Raw genomic sequence first — 26,859 nt, 5'->3', positions numbered from 1 at the left:
GCATTGTGACTGCTGTGGAAATGTGGTGCTCGACCCCATGCATTGTGACTGTTCTGGAAATGAGGTGCTCGACCCCATACATTGTGACTGTTGTGGAAATGAGGTGCTCGACCCCGTGCATTGTGACTGTTGTGGAAATGTGATGCTTGACGGCATCAATTGGGACTGTTGTGGAAATGTGTTGCTCGACCACGTGCATTGTGACTGTTGTGGAAATGTGTTGCTTGACCCCGTGCATTGTGACTGTTGTGGAAATGTGGTGCTTGACCCCTTGCATTGTGACTGTTCTGGAAATGAGATGCGGTGCTTGACCCCGTGCATTGTGACTGTTGTGGAAATGTGGTGCTTGACCCCTTGCATTGTGACTGTTGTGGAAATGAGATGAGGTGCTTGACCCTGTGCATTGTGACTGTTGTGGAAATGTGTTGCTTGACCCAGTGCATTGGGACTGTTGTGGAAATGTGGTGCTTGACCCCTTGCATTGTGACTGTTGTGGAAATGAGATGCGGTGCTTGACCCCGTGCATTGTGACTGTCGTGGAAATGTGGTTCTTGACTCCGTGAATTGTCACTGTTGTGGAAATGAGGTGCTCGACCCCATGCATTGTGACTGTTGTGGAAATGTGGTGCTCGACCCCGTGCATTGTGACTATTGTGGAAATGAGATGAGGTGCTTTACCCCGTGCATTGTGACTGTTGTGGAAATGAGATGAGGTGCTCGACCCCATGCAATGTGACTCTTGTGGAAATGTGATGTTCCACCCCATACATTGTGACTGTTGTGGATATGAGGTGCTTGACCTCGTGCATTGTGACTGTTGTGGACATGTGATGACTGACCCCATGCATTGTAACTGTTGTGGAAATGTGGTGCTTGACCCCATGCATTGTGACTGTTGTGGAAATGAGGTGCTCAACCCAGTGCATCGTGACTGTTGTGGAAATGTGATGCTTGACCCCGTGCATTGTGACTGTTGTGGACATGTGATGCTTGACCCCATGCATTGTGACTGTTGTGGAAATGTGGTGCTCGACCCCATGCATTGTGACTGTTCTGGAAATGAGGTGCTCGACCCCATACATTGTGACTGTTGTGGAAATGTGATGCTCTACCCCGTGCATTGTGACTGTTGTGGAAATGTGGTGCTTGACCCCGTGCATTGTGACTGTCGTGGAAATGTGATGCTTGACGGCATGAATTGTGACTGTTGTGGAAATGTGTTGCTCGACCACGTGCATTGTGACTGTTGTGGAAATGTGTTGCTCAACCCCGTGCATTGTGACTGTTGTGGAAATGTGATGCTCTACCCCGAGCATTGTGACTGTTGTGGAAATGTATTGCTTGACCCCGTGCATTGTGACTGTTGTGGAAATGTGGTGCTTGACCCCTTGCATTGTGACTGTTGTGGAAATGAGATGCGGTGCTTGACCCCGTGCATTGTGACTGTCGTGGAAATGTGATGCTTGACGGCATGAATTGTGACTGTTGTGGAAATGTGTTGCTCGACCACGTGCATTGTGACTGTTGTGCAAATGTGTTGCTCAACCCCGTGCATTGTGACTGTTGTGGAAATGTGATGCTCTACCCCGAGCATTGTGACTGTTGTGGAAATGTGGTTCTTGACCCCTTAAATTGTGACTGTTGTGGAAATGAGGTGCTCGACCCCATACATTGTGACTGTTGTGGAAATGAGGTGCTTGACCCCTTGCATTGTGACTGTTGTGGAAATGAGATGAGGTGCTTGACCCTGTGCATTGTGACTGTTGTGGAAATGTGTTGCTTGTCCCAGTGCATTGGGACTGTTGTGGAAATGTGGTGCTTGACCCCTTGCATTGTGACTGTTGTGGAAATGAGATGCGGTGCTTGACCCCGTGCATTGTGACTGTCGTGGAAATGTGGTTCTTGACTCCGTGAATTGTCACTGTTGTGGAAATGAGGTGCTCGACCCCATGCATTGTGACTGTTGTGGAAATGTGGTGCTCGACCCCGTGCATTGTGACTATTGTGGAAATGAGATGAGGTGCTTTACCCCGTGCATTGTGACTGTTGTGGAAATGTGATGAGGTGCTCGACCCCATGAAATGTGACTCTTGTGGAAATGTAATGTTCCACCCCATACATTGTGACTGTTGTGGATATGAGGTGCTTGACCTCGTGCATTGTGACTGTTGTGGACATGTGATGATTGACCCCATGCATTGTAACTGTTGTGGAAATGTGGTGCTTGACCCCATGCATTGTGACTGTTGTGGAAATGAGGTGCTCAACCCAGTGCATTGTGACTGTTGTGGAAATGTATTGCTTGACCCCGTGCATTGTGACTGTTGTGGAAATGTGGTGCTTGACCCCTTGCATTGTGACTGTTGTGGAAATGAGATGCGGTGCTTGACCCCGTGCATTGTGACTGTCGTGGAAATGTGGTGCTTGACCCCGTGCATTGTGACTGTTGTGGAAATGTGGTGCTTGACCCCTTGCATTGTGACTGTTGTGGAAATGAGATGAGGTGCTTGACCCTGTGCAATGTGACTGTTGTGGAAATGTGATGCTCTACCCCGTGCATTGTGACTGTTGTGGAAATGTGGTTCTTGACCCCGTGAATTGTGACTGTTGTGGAAATGAGGTGCTCGACCCCATACATTGTGACTGTTGTGGAAATGAGCTGCTTGACCCCATGCATTGTGACTGTTGTGGAAATGAGGTGCTCAACCCCGTGCATTGTGACTGTTGTGGAAATGTGATGCTCTACCCCGAGCATTGTGACTGTTGTGGAAATGAGATGCGGTGCTTGACCCCGTGCATTGTGACTGTCGTGGAAATGTGATGCTTGACGGCATGAATTGTGACTGTTGTGGAAATGTGTTGCTCGACCACGTGCATTGTGACTGTTGTGGAAATGTGTTGCTCAACCCCGTGCATTGTGACTGTTGTGGAAATGTGATGCTCTACCCCGAGCATTGTGACTGTTGTGGAAATGTGGTTCTTGACCCCTTAAATTGTGACTGTTGTGGAAATGAGGTGCTCGACCCCATACATTGTGACTGTTGTGGAAATGAGGTGCTTGACCCCTTGCATTGTGACTGTTGTGGAAATGAGATGAGGTGCTTGACCCTGTGCATTGTGACTGTTGTGGAAATGTGTTGCTTGACCCAGTGCATTGGGACTGTTGTGGAAATGTGGTGCTTGACCCCTTGCATTGTGACTGTTGTGGAAATGAGATGCGGTGCTTGACCCCGTGCATTGTGACTGTCGTGGAAATGTGGTTCTTGACTCCGTGAATTGTCACTGTTGTGGAAATGAGGTGCTCGACCCCATGCATTGTGACTGTTGTGGAAATGTGGTGCTCGACCCCGTGCATTGTGACTATTGTGGAAATGAGATGAGGTGCTTTACCCCGTGCATTGTGACTGTTGTGGAAATGTGATGAGGTGCTCGACCCCATGAAATGTGACTCTTGTGGAAATGTAATGTTCCACCCCATACATTGTGACTGTTGTGGATATGAGGTGCTTGACCTCGTGCATTGTGACTGTTGTGGACATGTGATGATTGACCCCATGCATTGTAACTGTTGTGGAAATGTGGTGCTTGACCCCATGCATTGTGACTGTTGTGGAAATGAGGTGCTCAACCCAGTGCATTGTGACTGTTGTGGAAATGTATTGCTTGACCCCGTGCATTGTGACTGTTGTGGAAATGTGGTGCTTGACCCCTTGCATTGTGACTGTTGTGGAAATGAGATGCGGTGCTTGACCCCGTGCATTGTGACTGTCGTGGAAATGTGGTGCTTGACCCCGTGCATTGTGACTGTTGTGGAAATGTGGTGCTTGACCCCTTGCATTGTGACTGTTGTGGAAATGAGATGAGGTGCTTGACCCTGTGCAATGTGACTGTTGTGGAAATGTGATGCTCTACCCCGTGCATTGTGACTGTTGTGGAAATGTGGTTCTTGACCCCGTGAATTGTGACTGTTGTGGAAATGAGGTGCTCGACCCCATACATTGTGACTGTTGTGGAAATGAGCTGCTTGACCCCATGCATTGTGACTGTTGTGGAAATGAGGTGCTCAACCCCGTGCATTGTGACTGTTGTGGAAATGTGATGCTCTACCCCGAGCATTGTGACTGTTGTGGAAATGTGGTTCTTGACCACTTAAATTGTGACTGTTGTGGAAATGAGGTGCTCGACCCCATACATTGTGACTGTTGTGGAAATGAGGTGCTTGACCCCATGCATTGTGACTGTTGTGGAAATGAGGTGCTCAACCCCGTGCATTGTGACTGTTGTGGAAATGAGATGAGGTGCATGACCCCGTGCATTGTGACTTTTGTGGAAATGAGATGAGGTGTTCGACCCCGTGCAATGTGACTCTTGTGGAAATGTGATGCTCGACACCATACATTGTGACTGTTGTGGAAATGAGGTGCTTGACCCCATGCATTGTGACTGTGGTGGAAATGTGATGCTTGACCCCATGCATTGTAACTGTTGTGGAAATGTGGTGCTTGACCCCATGCATTGTGACTGTTGTGGAAATGAGGTGCTCAACCCCGTGCATTGTGACTGTTGTGGAATTGTGGTGCTTGACCCCATGCATTGTGACTGTTGTGGAAATGTGTTGCTTGACCCCATGCATTGTGACTGTTGTGGAAATGTGATTCTCTACTCTGTGCATTGTGACTGTTGTGGAAATGTGGTGCTTGACCCCATGCATTGTGACTGTTGTGGACATGTGTTGCTTGACCCCATCCATTCTGACTGTTGTGGAAATGTGGTGCTCGACCCCATACATTGTGACTGATGTGGAGATGTGGTGCTGGAGCCCATGCATTTGGATTGTTGTGGAAATGTGATGCTCAACCCCATACATTGTGACAGTTGTGGAAATGAGGTGCTTGACCCCGTGCATTGTGACTGTTGTGGGCATGTGATGCTTGACCCCATGCATTGTGACTGTTGTGGAAATGTGGTGCTCGACCCCATGCATTGTGACTGTTGTGGAAATGAGGTGCTCGACCCCATACATTGTGACTGTTGTGGAAATGTGATGCTCTACCCCGTGCATTGTGACTGTTGTGGAAATGTGGTTCTTGACCCCGTGAATTGTGACTGTTGTGGAAATGAGGTGCTCGACCCCATACATTGTGACTGTTGTGGAAATGAGGTGCTCCAACCCATGTATTGTGACTGTTGTGGAAATGTGGTGCTAGACCCCGTGCATTGTGACTGTTGTGGAAATGTGATGCTTGTCGGCATCAATTGTGACTGTTGTGGAAATGTGTTGCTCGACCACGTGCATTGTGACTGTGGTTGAAATGTGTTGCTTGACCCCGTGCATTGTGACTGTTGTGGAAATGTGGTGCTTGACACCTTGCATTCTGACTGTTGTGGAAATGAGATGCGGTGCTTGACCCCGTGCATTGTGACTGTTGTGGAAATGTGGTGCTTGACCCCTTGCATTGTGACTGTTGTGGAAATGAGATGAGGTGCTTGACCCTGTGCATTGTGACTGTTGTGGAAATGTGTTCCTTGACCCCGTGCATTGTGACTGTTGTGGAAATGTGTTGCTTGACCCCGTGCATTGTGACTGTTGTGGAAATGTGGTGCTTGACCCCTTGCATTGTGACTGTTGTGGAAATGAGATGCGGTGCTTGACCCCGTGCATTGTGACTGTTGTGGAAATGTGGTGCTTGACCCCTTGCATTGTGACTGTTGTGGAAATGAGATGTGGTGCTTGACCCCTTGCATTGTGACTGTTGTGGAAATGAGATGCGGTGCTTGACCCCGTGCATTGTGACTGTCGTGGAAATGTGGTGCTTGACCCCATGCATTGTAACTGTTGTGGAAATGTGTTGCTTGACCCCATGCATTGGGACTGTTGTGGAAATGTGATGCTCTACTCTGTGCATTGTGACTGTTGTGGAAATGTGGTGCTTGACCCCATGCATTGTGACTGTTGTGGAAATGTGTTGCTTGACCCCATCCATTGTGACTGTTGTGGAAATGTGATGCTCTACTCCGTGCATTCTGACTGTTGTGGAAATGTGGTGCTTGACCCCATGCATTTTGACTGTTGTGGAAATGTGGTGCTTGACCCCAAACATTGTGACTGATGTGGAGATGTGGTGCTGGAGCCCATGCATTTGGACTGTTGTGGAAATCTGATGCTCAACCCCATACATTGTGACTGTTGTGGAAATGAGGTGCTTGACCCCGTGCATTGTGACTGTTGTGGACATGTGATGCTAGACCCCATCTATTGTGACTGTTGTGGAAATGTGGTGCTCGACCCCATGCATTGTGACTGTTGTGGAAATGTGGTTCTTGACCCCGTGAATTGTGACTGTTGTGGAAATGTGTTGCTCGACCACGTGCATTGTGACTGTTGTGGAAATGTGTTGCTTGACCCCGTGCATTGTGACTGTTGTGGAAATGTGGTGCTTGACCCCTTGCATTGTGACTGTTCTGGAAATGAGATGCGGTGCTTGACCCCGTGCATTGTGACTGTTGTGGAAATGTGGTGCTTGACCCCTTGCATTGTGACTGTTGTGGAAATGAGATGAGGTGCTTGACCCTGTGCATTGTGACTGTTGTGGAAATGTGTTGCTTGACCCAGTGCATTGGGACTGTTGTGGAAATGTGGTGCTTGACCCCTTGCATTGTGACTGTTGTGGAAATGAGATGCGGTGCTTGACCCCGTGCATTGTGACTGTCGTGGAAATGTGGTTCTTGACTCCGTGAATTGTCACTGTTGTGGAAATGAGGTGCTCGACCCCATGCATTGTGACTGTTGTGGAAATGTGGTGCTCGAACCCGTGCATTGTGACTATTGTGGAAATGAGATGAGGTGCTTTACCCCGTGCATTGTGACTGTTGTGGAAATGAGATGAGGTGCTCGACCCCATGCAATGTGACTCTTGTGGAAATGTGATGTTCCACCCCATACATTGTGACTGTTGTGTATATGAGGTGCTTGACCTCGTGCATTGTGACTGTTGTGGACATGTGATGACTGACCCCATGCATTGTAACTGTTGTGGAAATGTGGTGCTTGACCCCATGCATTGTGACTGTTGTGGAAATGAGGTGCTCAACCCAGTGCATCGTGACTGTTGTGGAAATGTGATGCTTGACCCCGTGCATTGTGACTGTTGTGGACATGTGATGCTTGACCCCATGCATTGTGACTGTTGTGGAAATGTCGTGCTCGACCCCATGCATTGTGACTGTTCTGGAAATGAGGTGCTCGACCCCATACATTGTGACTGTTGTGGAAATGTGATGCTCTACCCCGTGCATTGTGACTGTCGTGGAAATGTGATGCTTGACGGCATGAATTGTGACTGTTGTGGAAATGTGTTGCTCGACCACGTGCATTGTGACTGTTGTGGAATTGTGTTGCTCAACCCCGTGCATTGTGACTGTTGTGGAAATGTGATGCTCTACCCCGAGCATTGTGACTGTTGTGGAAATGTATTGCTTGACCCCGTGCATTGTGACTGTTGTGGAAATGTGGTGCTTGACCCCTTGCATTGTGACTGTTGTGGAAATGAGATGCGGTGCTTGACCCCGTGCATTGTGACTGTCGTGGAAATGTGATGCTTGACGGCATGAATTGTGACTGTTGTGGAAATGTGTTGCTCGACCACGTGCATTGTGACTGTTGTGCAAATGTGTTGCTCAACCCCGTGCATTGTGACTGTTGTGGAAATGTGATGCTCTACCCCGAGCATTGTGACTGTTGTGGAAATGTATTGCTTGACCCCGTGCATTGTGACTGTTGTGGAAATGTGGTGCTTGACCCCTTGCATTGTGACTGTTGTGGAAATGAGATGCGGTGCTTGACCCCGTGCATTGTGACTGTCGTGGAAATGTGATGCTTGACGGCATGAATTGTGACTGTTGTGGAAATGTGTTGCTCGACCACGTGCATTGTGACTGTTGTGGAAATGTGTTGCTCAACCCCGTGCATTGTGACTGTTGTGGAAATGTGGTTCTTGACCCCTTAAATTGTGACTGTTCTGGAAATGAGATGCGGTGCTTGACCCCATACATTGTGACTGTTGTGGAAATGAGGTGCTTGACCCCTTGCATTGTGACTGTTGTGGAAATGAGATGAGGTGCTTGACCCTGTGCATTGTGACTGTTGTGGAAATGTGTTGCTTGACCCAGTGCATTGGGACTGTTGTGGAAATGTGGTGCTTGACCCCTTGCATTGTGACTGTTGTGGAAATGAGATGCGGTGCTTGACCCCGTGCATTGTGACTGTCGTGGAAATGTGGTTCTTGACTCCGTGAATTGTCACTGTTGTGGAAATGAGGTGCTCGACCCCATGCATTGTGACTGTTGTGGAAATGTGGTGCTCGACCCCGTGCATTGTGACTATTGTGGAAATGAGATGAGGTGCTTTACCCCGTGCATTGTGACTGTTGTGGAAATGTGATGAGGTGCTCGACCCCATGAAATGTGACTCTTGTGGAAATGTGATGTTCCACCCCATACATTGTGACTGTTGTGGATATGAGGTGCTTGACCTCGTGCATTGTGACTGTTGTGGACATGTGATGATTGACCCCATGCATTGTAACTGTTGTGGAAATGTGGTGCTTGACCCCATGCATTGTGACTGTTGTGGAAATGAGGTGCTCAACCCAGTGCATCGTGACTGTTGTGGAAATGTATTGCTTGACCCCGTGCATTGTGACTGTTGTGGAAATGTGGTGCTTGACCCCTTGCATTGTGACTGTTGTGGAAATGAGATGCGGTGCTTGACCCCGTGCATTGTGACTGTCGTGGAAATGTGGTGCTTGACCCCGTGCATTGTGACTGTTGTGGAAATGTGGTGCTTGACCCCTTGCATTGTGACTGTTGTGGAAATGAGATGAGGTGCTTGACCCTGTGCAATGTGACTGTTGTGGAAATGTGATGCTCTACCCCGTGCATTGTGACTGTTGTGGAAATGTGGTTCTTGACCCCGTGAATTGTGACTGTTGTGGAAATGAGGTGCTCGACCCCATACATTGTGACTGTTGTGGAAATGAGCTGCTTGACCCCATGCTTTGTGACTGTTGTGGAAATGAGGTGCTCAACCCCGTGCATTGTGACTGTTGTGGAAATGTGATGCTCTACCCCGAGCATTGTGACTGTTGTGGAAATGTGGTTCTTGACCACTTAAATTGTGACTGTTGTGGAAATGAGGTGCTCGACCCCATACATTGTGACTGTTGTGGAAATGAGGTGCTTGACCCCATGCATTGTGACTGTTGTGGAAATGAGGTGCTCAACCCCGTGCATTGTGACTGTTGTGGAAATGAGATGAGGTGCATGACCCCGTGCATTGTGACTTTTGTGGAAATGAGATGAGGTGCTCGACCCCGTGCAATGTGACTCTTGTGGAAATGCGATGCTCGACACCATACATTGTGACTGTTGTGGAAATGAGGTGCTTGACCCCATGCATTGTGACTGTGGTGGAAATGTGATGCTTGACCCCATGCATTGTAACTGTTGTGGAAATGTGGTGCTTGACCCCATGCATTGTGACTGTTGTGGAAATGAGGTGCTCAACCCCGTGCATTGTGACTGTTGTGGAATTGTGGTGCTTGACCCCATGCATTGTGACTGTTGTGGAAATGTGTTGCTTGACCCCATGCATTGTGACTGTTGTGGAAATGTGATTCTCTACTCTGTGCATTGTGACTGTTGTGGAAATGTGGTGCTTGACCCCATGCATTGTGACTGTTGTGGACATGTGTTGCTTGACCCCATCCATTCTGACTGTTGTGGAAATGAGGTGCTTGACCCCGTGCATTGTGACTGTTGTGGGCATGTGATGCTTGACCCCATGCATTGTGACTGTTGTGGAAATGTGGTGCTCGACCCCATGCATTGTGACTGTTGTGGAAATGAGGTGCTCGACCCCATACATTGTGACTGTTGTGGAAATGTGATGCTCTACCCCGTGCATTGTGACTGTTGTGGAAATGTGGTTCTTGACCCCGTGAATTGTGACTGTTGTGGAAATGAGGTGCTCGACCCCATACATGGTGACTGTTGTGGAAATGAGGTGCTCCAACCCATGTATTGTGACTGTTGTGGAAATGTGGTGCTAGACCCCGTGCATTGTGACTGTTGTGGAAATGTGATGCTTGTCGGCATCAATTGTGACTGTTGTGGAAATGTGTTGCTCGACCACGTGCATTGTGACTGTGGTTGAAATGTGTTGCTTGACCCCGTGCATTGTGACTGTTGTGGAAATGTGGTGCTTGACACCTTGCATTCTGACTGTTGTGGAAATGAGATGCGGTGCTTGACCCCGTGCATTGTGACTGTTGTGGAAATGTGGTGCTTGACCCCTTGCATTCTGACTGTTGTGGAAATGAGATGAGGTGCTTGACCCTGTGCATTGTGACTGTTGTGGAAATGTGTTCCTTGACCCCGTGCATTGTGACTGTTGTGGAAATGTGTTGCTTGACCCCGTGCATTGTGACTGTTGTGGAAATGTGGTGCTTGACCCCTTGCATTGTGACTGTTGTGGAAATGAGATGCGGTGCTTGACCCCGTGCATTGTGACTGTTGTGGAAATGTGGTGCTTGACCCCTTGCATTGTGACTGTTGTGGAAATGAGATGTGGTGCTTGACCCCTTGCATTGTGACTGTTGTGGAAATGAGATGCGGTGCTTGACCCCGTGCATTGTGACTGTCGTGGAAATGTGGTGCTTGACCCCATGCATTGTAACTGTTGTGGAAATGTGTTGCTTGACCCCATGCATTGGGACTGTTGTGGAAATGTGATGCTCTACTCTGTGCATTGTGACTGTTGTGGAAATGTGGTGCTTGACCCCATGCATTGTGACTGTTGTGGAAATGTGTTGCTTGACCCCATCCATTGTGACTGTTGTGGAAATGTGATGCTCTACTCCGTGCATTCTGACTGTTGTGGAAATGTGGTGCTTGACCCCATGCATTTTGACTGTTGTGGAAATGTGGTGCTTGACCCCAAACATTGTGACTGATGTGGAGATGTGGTGCTGGAGCCCATGCATTTGGACTGTTGTGGAAATCTGATGCTCAACCCCATACATTGTGACTGTTGTGGAAATGAGGTGCTTGACCCCGTGCATTGTGACTGTTGTGGACATGTGATGCTTGACCCCATCTATTGTGACTGTTGTGGAAATGTGGTGCTCGACCCCATGCATTGTGACTGTTGTGGAAATGTGGTTCTTGACCCCGTGAATTGTGACTGTTGTGGAAATGTGGTGCTCGACCCCATGCATTGTGACTGTTGTGGAAATGTGATGCTCTACCCCGTGCATTGTGACTGTTGCGGAAATGTGATGCTTGAAGGCATTCATTGTGACTGTTGTGGAAATGTGTTGCTCGACCACGTGCATTGTGACTGTTGTGGAAATGTGTTGCTTGACCCCTTGCATTGTGACTGTTGTGGAAATGAGTTGAGGTGCTTGACCCTGTGCATTGTGACTGTTGTGGAAATGTGTTGCTTGACCCCGTGCATTGTGACTGTTGTGGAAATGTGGTGCTTGACCCCATGCATTGTGACTGTTGTGGAAATGAGGTGCTCAACTCCGTGCATTGTGACTGTTGTGGAATTGTGGTGCTTGACCCCATGCATTGTGACTGTTGTGGAAATGTGTTGCTTGACCCCATGCATTGTGACTGTTGTGGAAATGTGATTCTCTACTCTGTGCATTGTGACTGTTGTGGAAATGTGGTGCTTGACCCCATGCATTGTGACTGTTGTGGAAATGTGTTGCTTGACCCCATGCATTGGGACTGTTGTGGAAATGTGATGCTCTACTCTGTGCATTGTGACTGTTGTGGAAATGTGGTGCTTGACCCCATGCATTGTGACTGTTGTGGAAATGTGTTGCTTGACCCCATCCATTGTGACTGTTGTGGAAATGTGATGCTCTACTCCGTGCATTCTGACTGTTGTGGAAATGTGGTGCTTGACCCCATGCATTTTGACTGTTGTGGAAATGTGGTGCTTGACCCCAAACATTGTGACTGATGTGGAGATGTGGTGCTGGAGCCCATGCATTTGGACTGTTGTGGAAATGTGATGCTCAACCCCATACATTGTGACTGTTGTGGAAATGAGGTGCTTGACCCCGTGCATTGTGACTGTTGTGGACATGTGATGCTTGACCCCATGCATTGTGACTGCTGTGGAAATGTGGTGCTCGACCCCATGCATTGTGACTGTTCTGGAAATGAGGTGCTCGACCCCATACATTGTGACTGTTGTGGAAATGTGATGCTCTACCCCGTGCATTGTGACTGTTGTGGAAATGTGGTTCTTGACCCCGTGAATTGTGACTGTTGTGGAAATGAGGTGCTCGACCCCATACATTGTGACTGTTGTGGAAATGAGGTGCTCGACCCCGTGCATTGTGACTGTTGTGGAAATGTGATGCTTGACGGCATCAATTGTGACTGTTGTGGAAATGTGTTGCTCGACCACGTGCATTGTGACTGTTGTGGAAATGTGTTGCTTGACCCCGTGCATTGTGACTGTTGTGGAAATGTGGTGCTTGACCCCTTGCATTGTGACTGTTCTGGAAATGAGATGCGGTGCTTGAACCCGTGCATTGTGACTGTTGTGGAAATGTGGTGCTTGACCCCTTGCATTGTGACTGTTGTGGAAATGAGATGAGGTGCTTGACCCTGTGCATTGTGACTGTTGTGGAAATGTGTTGCTTGACCCAGTGCATTGGGACTGTTGTGGAAATGTGGTGCTTGACCCCTTGCATTGTGACTGTTGTGGAAATGAGATGCGGTGCTTGACCCCGTGCATTGTGACTGTCGTGGAAATGTGGTTCTTGAGTCCGTGAATTGTCACTGTTGTGGAAATGAGGTGCTCGACCCCGTGCATTGTGACTATTGTGGAAATGAGATGAGGTGCTTTACCCCGTGCATTGTGACTGTTGTGGAAATGAGATGAGGTGCTCGACCCCATGCAATGTGACTCTTGTGGAAATGTGATGTTCCACCCCATACATTGTGACTGTTGTGGATATGAGGTGCTTGACCTCGTGCATTGTGACTTTTGTGGACATGTGATGACTGACCCCATGCATTGTAACTGTTGTGGAAATGTGGTGCTTGACCCCATGCATTGTGACAGTTGTGGAAATGAGGTGCTCAACCCAGTGCATCGTGACTGTTGTGGAAATGTGATGCTTGACCCCGTGCATTGTGACTGTTGTGGACATGTGATGCTTGACCCCATGCATTGTGACTGTTGTGGAAATGTGGTGCTCGACCCCATGCATTGTGACTGTTCTGGAAATGAGGTGCTTGACCCCATACATTGTGACTGTTGTGGAAATGTGATGCTCTACCCCGTGCATTGTGACTGTTGTGGAAATGTGGTGCTTGACCCCGTGCATTGTGACTGTCGTGGAAATGTGATGCTTGACGGCATGAATTGTGACTGTTGTGGAAATGTGTTGCTCGACCACGTGCATTGTGACTGTTGTGGAAATGTGTTGCTCAACCCCGTGCATTGTGACTGTTGTGGAAATGTGATGCTCTACCCCGAGCATTGTGACTGTTGTGGAAATGTGTTGCTCAACCCCGTGCATTGTGATTGTTGTGGAAATGTGATGCTCTACCCCGAGCATTGTGACTGTTGTGGAAATGTGGTTCTTGACCCCTTAAATTGTGACTGTTGTGGAAATGAGGTGCTCGACCCCATACATTGTGACTGTTGTGGAAATGAGGTGCTTGACCCCTTGCATTGTGACTGTTGTGGAAATGAGATGAGGTGCTTGACCCTGTGCATTGTGACTGTTGTGGAAATGTGTTGCTTGACCCAGTGCATTGGGACTGTTGTGGAAATGTGGTGCTTGACCCCTTGCATTGTGACTGTTGTGGAAATGAGATGCGGTGCTTGACCCCGTGCATTGTGACTGTCGTGGAAATGTGGTTCTTGACTCCGTGAATTGTCACTGTTGTGGAAATGAGGTGCTCGACCCCATGCATTGTGACTGTTGTGGAAATGTGGTGCTCGACCCCGTGCATTGTGACTATTGTGGAAATGAGATGAGGTGCTTTACCCCGTGCATTGTGACTGTTGTGGAAATGAGATGAGGTGCTCGACCCCATGCAATGTGACTCTTGTGGAAATGTGATGTTCCACCCCATACATTGTGACTGTTGTGGATATGAGGTGCTTGACCTCGTGCATTGTGACTTTTGTGGACATGTGATGACTGACCCCATGCATTGTAACTGTTGTGGAAATGTGGTGCTTGACCCCATGCATTGTGACTGTTGTGGAAATGAGGTGCTCAACCCAGTGCATCGTGACTGTTGTGGAAATGTGATGCTTGACCCCGTGCATTGTGACTGTTGTGGACATGTGATGCTTGACCCCATGCATTGTGACTGTTGTGGAAATGTGGTGCTCGACCCCATGCATTGTGACTGTTCTGGAAATGAGGTGCTTGACCCCATACATTGTGACTGTTGTGGAAATGTGATGCTCTACCCCGTGCATTGTGACTGTTGTGGAAATGTGGTGCTTGACCCCGTGCATTGTGACTGTCGTGGAAATGTGATGCTTGACGGCATGAATTGTGACTGTTGTGGAAATGTGTTGCTCGACCACGTGCATTGTGACTGTTGTGGAAATGTGTTGCTCAACCCCGTGCATTGTGACTGTTGTGGAAATGTGATGCTCTACCCCGAGCATTGTGACTGTTGTGGAAATGTGTTGCTCAACCCCGTGCATTGTGACTGTTGTGGAAATGTGATGCTCTACCCCGAGCATTGTGACTGTTGTGGAAATGTGGTTCTTGACCCCTTAAATTGTGACTGTTGTGGAAATGAGGTGCTCGACCCCATACATTGTGACTGTTGTGGAAATGAGGTGCTTGACCCCTTGCATTGTGACTGTTGTGGAAATGAGATGAGGTGCTTGACCCTGTGCATTGTGACTGTTGTGGAAATGTGTTGCTTGACCCAGTGCATTGGGACTGTTGTGGAAATGTGGTGCTTGACCCCTTGCATTGTGACTGTTGTGGAAATGAGATGCGGTGCTTGACCCCGTGCATTGTGACTGTCGTGGAAATGTGGTTCTTGACTCCGTGAATTGTCACTGTTGTGGAAATGAGGTGCTCGACCCCATGCATTGTGACTGTTGTGGAAATGTGGTGCTCGACCCTGTGCATTGTGACTATTGTGGAAATGAGATGAGGTGCTTTACCCCGTGCATTGTGACTGTTGTGGAAATGTGATGAGGTGCTCGACCCCATGAAATGTGACTCTTGTGGAAATGTGATGTTCCACCCCATACATTGTGACTGTTGTGGATATGAGGTGCTTGACCTCGTGCATTGTGACTGTTGTGGACATGTGATGATTGACCCCATGCATTGTAACTGTTGTGGAAATGTGGTGCTTGACCCCATGCATTGTGACTGTTGTGGAAATGAGGTGCTCAACCCAGTGCATTGTGACTGTTGTGGAAATGTATTGCTTGACCCCGTGCATTGTGACTGTTGTGGAAATGTGGTGCTTGACCCCTTGCATTGTGACTGTTGTGGAAATGAGATGCGGTGCTTGACCCCGTGCATTGTGACTGTCGTGGAAATGTGGTGCTTGACCCCGTGCATTGTGACTGTTGTGGAAATGTGGTGCTTGACCCCTTGCATTGTGACTGTTGTGGAAATGAGATGAGGTGCTTGACCCTGTGCAATGTGACTGTTGTGGAAATGTGATGCTCTACCCCGTGCATTGTGACTGTTGTGGAAATGTGGTTCTTGACCCCGTGAATTGTGACTGTTGTGGAAATGAGGTGCTCGACCCCATACATTGTGACTGTTGTGGAAATGTGATGCTCTACCCCGAGCATTGTGACTGTTGTGGAAATGTGGTTCTTGACCCCTTAAATTGTGACTGTTGTGGAAATGAGGTGCTCGACCCCATACATTGTCACTGTTGTGGAAATGAGGTGCTTGACCCCGTGCATTGTGACTGTTGTGGAAATGAGGTGCTCAACCCCGTGCATTGTGACTTTTGTGGAAATGAGATGAGGTGCATGACCCCGTGCATTGTGACTTTTGTGGAAATGAGATGAGGTGCTCGACCCCGTGCAATGTGACTCTTGTGGAAATGTGATGCTCGACACCATACATTGTGACTGTTGTGGAAATGAGGTGCTTGACCCCATGCATTGTGACTGTGGTGGAAATGTGATGCTTGACCCCATGCATTGTAACTGTTGTGGAAATGTGGTGCTTGACCCCATGCATTGTGACTGTTGTGGAAATGAGGTGCTCAACCCCGTGCATTGTGACTGTTGTGGAATTGTGGTGCTTGACCCCATGCATTGTGACTGTTGTGGAAATGTGTTGCTTGACCCCATGCATTGTGACTGTTGTGGAAATGTGGTGCTCGACCCCATACATTGTGACTGATGTGGAGATGTGGTGCTGGAGCCCATGCATTTGGACTGTTGTGGAAATGTGATGCTCAACCCCATACATTGTGACAGTTGTGGAAATGAGGTGCTTGACCCCGTGCATTGTGACTGTTGTGGGCATGTGATGCTTGACACCATGCATTGTGACTGTTGTGGAAATGTGGTGCTCGACCCCATGCATTGTGACTGTTGTGGAAATGAGGTGCTCGACCCCATACATTGTGACTGTTGTGGAAATGTGATGCTCTACCCCGTGCATTGTGACTGTTGTGGAAATGTGGTTCTTGACCCCGTGAATTGTGACTGTTGTGGAAATGAGGTGCTCGACACCATACATTGTGACTGTTGTGGAAATGAGGTGCTCCAACCCATGTATTGTGACTGTTGTGGAAATGTGGTGCTAGACCCCGGGCATTGTGACTGTTGTGGAAATGTGATGCTTGTCGGCATCAATTGTGACTGTTGTGGAAATGTGTTGCTCGACCACGTGCATTGTGACTGTGGTTGAAATGTGTTGCTTGACCCCGTGCATTGTGACTGTTGTGGAAATGTGGTGCTTGACACCTTGCATTCTGACTGTTGTGGAAATGAGATGCGGTGCTTGACCCCGTGCATTGTGACTGTTGTGGAAATGTGGTGCTTGACCCCTTGCATTGTGACTGTTGTGGAAATGAGATGAGGTGCTTGACCCTGTGCATTGTGACTGTTGTGGAAATGTGTTCCTTGACCCCGTGCATTGTGACTGTTGTGGAAATGTGTTGCTTGACCCCGTGCATTGTGACTGTTGTGGAAATGTGGTGCTTGACCCCTTGCATTGTGACTGTTGTGGAAATGAGATGCGGTGCTTGACCCCGTGCATTGTGACTGTTGTGGAAATGTGGTGCTTGACCCCTTGCATTGTGACTGTTGTGGAAATGAGATGTGGTGCTTGACCCCTTGCATTGTGACTGTTGTGGAAATGAGATGCGGTGCTTGACCCCGTGCATTGTGACTGTCGTGGAAATGTGGTGCTTGACCCCATGCATTGTAACTGTTGTGGAAATGTGTTGCTTGACCCCATGCATTGGGACTGTTGTGGAAATGTGATGCTCTACTCTGTGCATTGTGACTGTTGTGGAAATGTGGTGCTTGACCCCATGCATTGTGACTGTTGTGGAAATGTGTTGCTTGACCCCATCCATTGTGACTGTTGTGGAAATGTGATGCTCTACTCCGTGCATTCTGACTGTTGTGGAAATGTGGTGCTTGACCCCATGCATTTTGACTGTTGTGGAAATGTGGTGCTTGACCCCAAACATTGTGACTGATGTGGAGATGTGGTGCTGGAGCCCATGCATTTGGACTGTTGTGGAAATGTGATGCTCAACCCCATACATTGTGACTGTTGTGGAAATGAGGTGCTTGACCCCGTGCATTGTGACTGTTGTGGACATGTGATGCTTGACCCCATGCATTGTGACTGTTGTGGAAATGTGGTGCTCGACACCATGCATTGTGACTGTTCTGGAAATGAGGTGCTCGACCCCATACATTGTGACTGTTGTGGAAATGTGATGCTCTACCCCGTGCATTGTGACTGTTGTGGAAATGTGGTTCTTGACCCCGTGAATTGTGACTGTTGTGGAAATGAGGTGCTCGACCCCATACATTGTGATTGTTGTGGAAATGAGGTGCTTGACCCCGTGCATTGTGACTGTTGTGGAAATGTGATGCTTGACGGCATCAATTGTGACTGTTGTGGAAATGTGTTGCTCGACCACGTGCATTGTGACTGTTGTGGAAATGTGTTGCTTGACCCCGTGCATTGTGACTGTTGTGGAAATGTGGTGCTTGACCCCTTGCATTGTGACTGTTCTGGAAATGAGATGCGGTGCTTGACCCCGTGCATTGTGACTGTTGTGGAAATGTGGTGCTTGACCCCTTGCATTGTGACTGTTGTGGAAATGAGATGAGGTGCTTGACCCTGTGCATTGTGACTGTTGTGGAAATGTGTTGCTTGACCCAGTGCATTGGGACTGTTGTGGAAATGTGGTGCTTGACCCCTTGCATTGTGACTGTTGTGGAAATGAGATGCGGTGCTTGACCCCGTGCATTGTGACTGTCGTGGAAATGTGGTTCTTGACTCCGTGAATTGTCACTGTTGTGGAAATGAGGTGCTCGACTCCGTGCATTGTGACTATTGTGGAAATGAGATGAGGTGCTTTACCCCGTGCATTGTGACTGTTGTGGAAATGAGATGAGGTGCTCGACCCCATGCAATGTGACTCTTGTGGAAATGTGATGTTCCACCCCATACATTGTGACTGTTGTGGATATGAGGTGCTTGACCTCGTGCATTGTGACTTTTGTGGACATGTGATGACTGACCCCATGCATTGTAACTGTTGTGGAAATGTGGTGCTTGACCCCTTGCATTGTGACTGTTCTGGAAATGAGATGCGGTGCTTGACCCCGTGCATTGTGACTGTTGTGGAAATGTGGTGCTTGACCCCTTGCATTGTGACTGTTGTGGAAATGAGATGAGGTGCTTGACCCTGTGCATTGTGACTGTTGTGGAAATGTGTTGCTTGACCCAGTGCATTGGGACTGTTGTGGAAATGTGGAGCTTGACCCCTTGCATTGTGACTGTTGTGGAAATGAGATGCGGTGCTTGACCCCGTGCATTGTGACTGTCGTGGAAATGTGGTTCTTGACTCCGTGAATTGTCACTGTTGTGGAAATGAGGTGCTCGACCCCGTGCATTGTGACTATTGTGGAAATGAGATGAGGTGCTTTACCCCGTGCATTGTGACTGTTGTGGAAATGAGATGAGGTGCTCGACCCCATGCAATGTGACTCTTGTGGAAATGTGATGTTCCACCCCATACATTGTGACTGTTGTGGATATGAGGTGCTTGACCTCGTGCATTGTGACTTTTGTGGACATGTGATGACTGACCCCATGCATTGTAACTGTTGTGGAAATGTGGTGCTTGACCCCATGCATTGTGACTGTTGTGGAAATGAGGTGCTCAACCCAGTGCATCGTGACTGTTGTGGAAATGTGATGCTTGACCCCGTGCATTGTGACTGTTGTGGACATGTGATGCTTGACCCCATGCATTGTGACTGTTGTGGAAATGTGGTGCTCGACCCCATGCATTGTGACTGTTCTGGAAATGAGGTGCTCGACCCCATACATTGTGACTGTTGTGGAAATGTGATGCTCTACCCCGTGCATTGTGACTGTTGTGGAAATGTGGTGCTTGACCCCGTGCATTGTGACTGTCGTGGAAATGTGATGCTTGACGGCATGAATTGTGACTGTTGTGGAAATGTGTTGCTCGACCACGTGCATTGTGACTGTTGTGGAAATGTGTTGCTCAACCCCGTGCATTGTGACTGTTGTGGAAATGTGATGCTCTACCCCGAGCATTGTGACTGTTGTGGAAATGTATTGCTTGACCCCGTGCATTGTGACTGTTGTGGAAATGTGGTGCTTGACCCCTTGCATTGTGACTGTTGTGGAAATGAGATGCGGTGCTTGACCCCGTGCATTGTGACTGTCGTGGAAATGTGATGCTTGACGGCATGAATTGTGACTGTTGTGGAAATGTGTTGCTCGACCACGTGCATTGTGACTGTTGTGCAAATGTGTTGCTCAACCCCGTGCATTGTGACTGTTGTGGAAATGTGATGCTCTACCCCGAGCATTGTGACTGTTGTGGAAATGTATTGCTTGACCCCGTGCATTGTGACTGTTGTGGAAATGTGGTGCTTGACCCCTTGCATTGTGACTGTTGTGGAAATGAGATGCGGTGCTTGACCCCGTGCATTGTGACTGTCGTGGAAATGTGATGCTTGACGGCATGAATTGTGACTGTTGTGGAAATGTGTTGCTCGACCACGTGCATTGTGACTGTTGTGGAAATGTGTTGCTCAACCCCGTGCATTGTGACTGTTGTGGAAATGTGATGCTCTACCCCGAGCATTGTGACTGTTGTGGAAATGTGGTTCTTGACCCCTTAAATTGTGACTGTTGTGGAAATGAGGTGCTCGACCCCATACATTGTGACTGTTGTGGAAATGAGGTGCTTGACCCCTTGCATTGTGACTGTTGTGGAAATGAGATGAGGTGCTTGACCCTGTGCATTGTGACTGTTGTGGAAATGTGTTGCTTGACCCAGTGCATTGGGACTGTTGTGGAAATGTGGTGCTTGACCCCTTGCATTGTGACTGTTGTGGAAATGAGATGCGGTGCTTGACCCCGTGCATTGTGACTGTCGTGGAAATGTGGTTCTTGACTCCGTGAATTGTCACTGTTGTGGAAATGAGGTGCTCGACCCCATGCATTGTGACTGTTGTGGAAATGTGGTGCTCGACCCCGTGCATTGTGACTATTGTGGAAATGAGATGAGGTGCTTTACCCCGTGCATTGTGACTGTTGTGGAAATGTGATGAGGTGCTCGACCCCATGAAATGTGACTCTTGTGGAAATGTGATGTTCCATCCCATACATTGTGACTGTTGTGGATATGAGGTGCTTGACCTCGTGCATTGTGACTGTTGTGGACATGTGATGATTGACCCCATGCATTGTAACTGTTGTGGAAATGTGGTGCTTGACCCCATGCATTGTGACTGTTGTGGAAATGAGGTGCTCAACCCAGTGCATTGTGACTGTTGTGGAAATGTATTGCTTGACCCCGTGCATTGTGACTGTTGTGGAAATGTGGTGCTTGACCCCTTGCATTGTGACTGTTGTGGAAATGAGATGCGGTGCTTGACCCCGTGCATTGTGACTGTCGTGGAAATGTGGTGCTTGACCCCGTGCATTGTGACTGTTGTGGAAATGTGGTGCTTGACCCCGTGCATTGTGACTGTTGTGGACATGTGATGCTTGACCCCATGCATTGTGACTGTTGTGGAAATGTGGTGCTCGACCCCATGCATTGTGACTGTTCTGGAAATGAGGTGCTCGACCCCATACATTGTGACTGTTGTGGAAATGTGATGCTCTACCCCGTGCATTGTGACTGTTGTGGAAATGTGGTGCTTGACCCCGTGCATTGTGACTGTCGTGGAAATGTGATGCTTGACGGCATGAATTGTGACTGTTGTGGAAATGTGTTGCTCGACCACGTGCATTGTGACTGTTGTGGAAATGTGTTGCTCAACCCCGTGCATTGTGACTGTTGTGGAAATGTGATGCTCTACCCCGAGCATTGTGACTGTTGTGGAAATGTATTGCTTGACCCCGTGCATTGTGACTGTTGTGGAAATGTGGTGCTTGACCCCTTGCATTGTGACTGTTGTGGAAATGAGATGCGGTGCTTGACCCCGTGCATTGTGACTGTCGTGGAAATGTGATGCTTGACGGCATGAATTGTGACTGTTGTGGAAATGTGTTGCTCGACCACGTGCATTGTGACTGTTGTGCAAATGTGTTGCTCAACCCCGTGCATTGTGACTGTTGTGGAAATGTGATGCTCTACCCCGAGCATTGTGACTGTTGTGGAAATGTATTGCTTGACCCCGTGCATTGTGACTGTTGTGGAAATGTGGTGCTTGACCCCTTGCATTGTGACTGTTGTGGAAATGAGATGCAGTGCTTGACCCCGTGCATTGTGACTGTCGTGGAAATGTGATGCTTGACGGCATGAATTGTGACTGTTGTGGAAATGTGTTGCTCGACCACGTGCATTGTGACTGTTGTGGAAATGTGTTGCTCAACCCCGTGCATTGTGACTGTTGTGGAAATGTGATGCTCTACCCCGAGCATTGTGACTGTTGTGGAAATGTGGTTCTTGACCCCTTAAATTGTGACTGTTGTGGAAATGAGGTGCTCGACCCCATACATTGTGACTGTTGTGGAAATGAGGTGCTTGACCCCTTGCATTGTGACTGTTGTGGAAATGAGATGAGGTGCTTGACCCTGTGCATTGTGACTGTTGTGGAAATGTGTTGCTTGACCCAGTGCATTGGGACTGTTGTGGAAATGTGGTGCTTGACCCCTTGCATTGTGACTGTTGTGGAAATGAGATGCGGTGCTTGACCCCGTGCATTGTGACTGTCGTGGAAATGTGGTTCTTGACTCCGTGAATTGTCACTGTTGTGGAAATGAGGTGCTCGACCCCATGCATTGTGACTGTTGTGGAAATGTGGTGCTCGACCCCGTGCATTGTGACTATTGTGGAAATGAGATGAGGTGCTTTACCCCGTGCATTGTGACTGTTGTGGAAATGTGATGAGGTGCTCGACCCCATGAAATGTGACTCTTGTGGAAATGTGATGTTCCACCCCATACATTGTGACTGTTGTGGATATGAGGTGCTTGACCTCGTGCATTGTGACTGTTGTGGACATGTGATGATTGACCCCATGCATTGTAACTGTTGTGGAAATGTGGTGCTTGACCCCATGCATTGTGACTGTTGTGGAAATGAGGTGCTCAACCCAGTGCATTGTGACTGTTGTGGAAATGTATTGCTTGACCCCGTGCATTGTGACTGTTGTGGAAATGTGGTGCTTGACCCCTTGCATTGTGACTGTTGTGGAAATGAGATGCGGTGCTTGACCCCGTGCATTGTGACTGTCGTGGAAATGTGGTGCTTGACCCCGTGCATTGTGACTGTTGTGGAAATGTGGTGCTTGACCCCTTGCATTGTGACTGTTGTGGAAATGAGATGAGGTGCTTGACCCTGTGCAATGTGACTGTTGTGGAAATGTGATGCTCTACCCCGTGCATTGTGACTGTTGTGGAAATGTGGTTCTTGACCCCGTGAATTGTGACTGTTGTGGAAATGAGGTGCTCGACCCCATACATTGTGACTGTTGTGGAAATGTGATGCTCTACCCCGAGCATTGTGACTGTTGTGGAAATGTGGTTCTTGACCCCTTAAATTGTGACTGTTGTGGAAATGAGGTGCTCGACCCCATACATTGTGACTGTTGTGGAAATGAGGTGCTTGACCCCGTGCATTGTGACTGTTGTGGAAATGAGGTGCTCAACCCCGTGCATTGTGACTGTTGTGGAAATGAGATGAGGTGCATGACCCCGTGCATTGTGACTTTTGTGGAAATGAGATGAGGTGCTCGACCCCGTGCAATGTGACTCTTGTGGAAATGTGATGCTCGACACCATACATTGTGACTGTTGTGGAAATGAGGTGCTTGACCCCATGCATTGTGACTGTGGTGGAAATGTGATGCTTGACCCCATGCATTGTAACTGTTGTGGAAATGTGGTGCTTGACCCCATGCATTGTGACTGTTGTGGAAATGAGGTGCTCAACCCCGTGCATTGTGACTGTTGTGGAATTGTGGTGCTTGACCCCATGCATTGTGACTGTTGTGGAAATGTGTTGCTTGACCCCATGCATTGTGACAGTTGTGGAAATGTGATTCTCTACTCTGTGCATTGTGACTGTTGTGTAAATGTGGTGCTTGACCCCATGCATTGTGACTGTTGTGGACATGTGTTGCTTGACCCCATCCATTCTGACTGTTGTGGAAATGTGGTGCTCGACCCCATACATTGTGACTGATGTGGAGATGTGGTGCTGGAGCCCATGCATTTGGACTGTTGTGGAAATGTGATGCTCAACCCCATACATTGTGACAGTTGTGGAAATGAGGTGCTTGACCCCGTGCATTGTGACTGTTGTGGGCATGTGATGCTTGACCCCATGCATTGTGACTGTTGTGGAAATGTGGTGCTCGACCCCATGCATTGTGACTGTTGTGGAAATGAGGTGCTCGACCCCATACATTGTGACTGTTGTGGAAATGTGATGCTCTACCCCGTGCATTGTGACTGTTGTGGAAATGTGGTTCTTGACCCCGTGAATTGTGACTGTTGTGGAAATGAGTTGCTCGACACCATACATTGTGACTGTTGTGGAAATGAGGTGCTCCAACCCATGTATTGTGACTGTTGTGGAAATGTGGTGCTAGACCCCGTGCATTGTGACTGTTGTGGAAATGTGATGCTTGTCGGCATCAATGGTGACTGTTGTGGAAATGTGTTGCTCGACCACGTGCATTGTGACTGTGGTTGAAATGTGTTGCTTGACCCCGTGCATTGTGACTGTTGTGGAAATGTGGTGCTTGACACCTTGCATTCTGACTGTTGTGGAAATGAGATGCGGTGCTTGACCCCGTGCATTGTGACTGTTGTGGAAATTTGGTGCTTGACCCCTTGCATTGTGACTGTTGTGGAAATGAGATGAGGTGCTTGACCCTGTGCATTGTGACTGTTGTGGAAATGTGTTCCTTGACCCCGTGCATTGTGACTGTTGTGGAAATGTGTTGCTTGACCCCGTGCATTGTGACTGTTGTGGAAATGTGGTGCTTGACCCCTTGCATTGTGACTGTTGTGGAAATGAGATGCGGTGCTTGACCCCGTGCATTGTGACTGTTGTGGAAATGTGGTGCTTGACCCCTTGCATTGTGACTGTTGTGGAAATGAGATGTGGTGCTTGACCCCTTGCATTGTGACTGTTGTGGAAATGAGATGCGGTGCTTGACCCCGTGCATTGTGACTGTCGTGGAAATGTGGTGCTTGACCCCATGCATTGTAACTGTTGTGGAAATGTGTTGCTTGACCCCATGCATTGGGACTGTTGTGGAAATGTGATGCTCTACTCTGTGCATTGTGACTGTTGTGGAAATGTGGTGCTTGACCCCATGCATTGTGACTGTTGTGGAAATGTGTTGCTTGACCCCATCCATTGTGACTGTTGTGGAAATGTGATGCTCTACTCCGTGCAATCTGACTGTTGTGGAAATGTGGTGCTTGACCCCATGCATTTTGACTGTTGTGGAAATGTGGTGCTTGACCCCATACATTGTGACTGTTGTGGAAATGAGGTGCTTGACCCCGTGCATTGTGACTGTTGTGGACATGTGATGCTTGACCCCATGCATTGTGACTGTTGTGGAAATGTGGTGCTCGACCCCATGCATTGTGACTGTTCTGGAAATGAGGTGCTCGACCCCATACATTGTGACTGTTGTGGAAATGTGATGCTCTACCCCGTGCATTGTGACTGTTGTGGAAATGTGGTTCTTGACCCCGTGAATTGTGACTGTTGTGGAAATGAGGTGCTCGACCCCATACATTGTGACTGTTGTGGAAATGAGGTGCTCGACCCCGTGCATTGTGACTGTTGTGGAAATGTGATGCTTGACGGCATCAATTGTGACTGTTGTGGAAATGTGTTGCTCGACCACGTGCATTGTGACTGTTGTGGAAATGTGTTGCTTGACCCCGTGCATTGTGACTGTTGTGGAAATGTGGTGCTTGACCCCTTGCATTGTGACTGTTCTGGAAATGAGATGCGGTGCTTGACCCCGTGCATTGTGACTGTTGTGGAAATGTGGTGCTTGACCCCTTGCATTGTGACTGTTGTGGAAATGAGATGAGGTGCTTGACCCTGTGCATTGTGACTGTTGTGGAAATGTGTTGCTTGACCCAGTGCATTGGGACTGTTGTGGAAATGTGGTGCTTGACCCCTTGCATTGTGACTGTTGTGGAAATGAGATGCGGTGCTTGACCCCGTGCATTGTGACTGTCGTGGAAATGTGGTTCTTGACTCCGTGAATTGTCACTGTTGTGGAAATGAGGTGCTCGACCCCATGCATTGTGACTGTTGTGGAAATGTGGTGCTCGACCCCGTGCATTGTGACTATTGTGGAAATGAGATGAGGTGCTTTACCCCGTGCATTGTGACTGTTGTGGAAATGAGATGAGGTGCTCGACCCCATGCAATGTGACTCTTGTGGAAATGTGATGTTCCACCACATACATTGTGACTGTTATGGATATGAGGTGCTTGACCTCGTGCATTGTGACTGTTGTGGACATGTGATGACTGACCCCATGCATTGTAACTGTTGTGGAAATGTGGTGCTTGACCCCATGCATTGTGACTGTTGTGGAAATGAGGTGCTCAACCCAGTGCATCGTGACTGTTGTGGAAATGTGATGCTTGACGCCGTGCATTGTGACTGTTGTGGACATGTGATGCTTGACCCCATGCATTGTGACTGTTGTGGAAATGTGGTGCTCGACCCCATGCATTGTGACTGTTCTGGAAATGAGGTGCTCGACCCCATACATTGTGACTGTTGTGGAAATGTGATGCTCTACCCCGTGCATTGTGACTGTTGTGGAAATGTGGTGCTTGACCCCGTGCATTGTGACTGTCGTGGAAATGTGATGCTTGACGGCATGAATTGTGACTGTTGTGGAAATGTGTTGCTCGACCACGTGCATTGTGACTGTTGTGGAAATGTGTTGCTCAACCCCGTGCATTGTGACTGTTGTGGAAATGTGATGCTCTACCCCGAGCATTGTGACTGTTGTGGAAATGTATTGCTTGACCCCGTGCATTGTGACTGTTGTGGAAATGTGGTGCTTGACCGCT

Source organism: Hemitrygon akajei, chromosome 10, assembly GCF_048418815.1.
Source record: "Hemitrygon akajei chromosome 10, sHemAka1.3, whole genome shotgun sequence".
NCBI classification, from domain to species: domain Eukaryota; kingdom Metazoa; phylum Chordata; class Chondrichthyes; order Myliobatiformes; family Dasyatidae; genus Hemitrygon; species Hemitrygon akajei.
Note: the sequence above shows the minus strand (reverse complement) of the source record.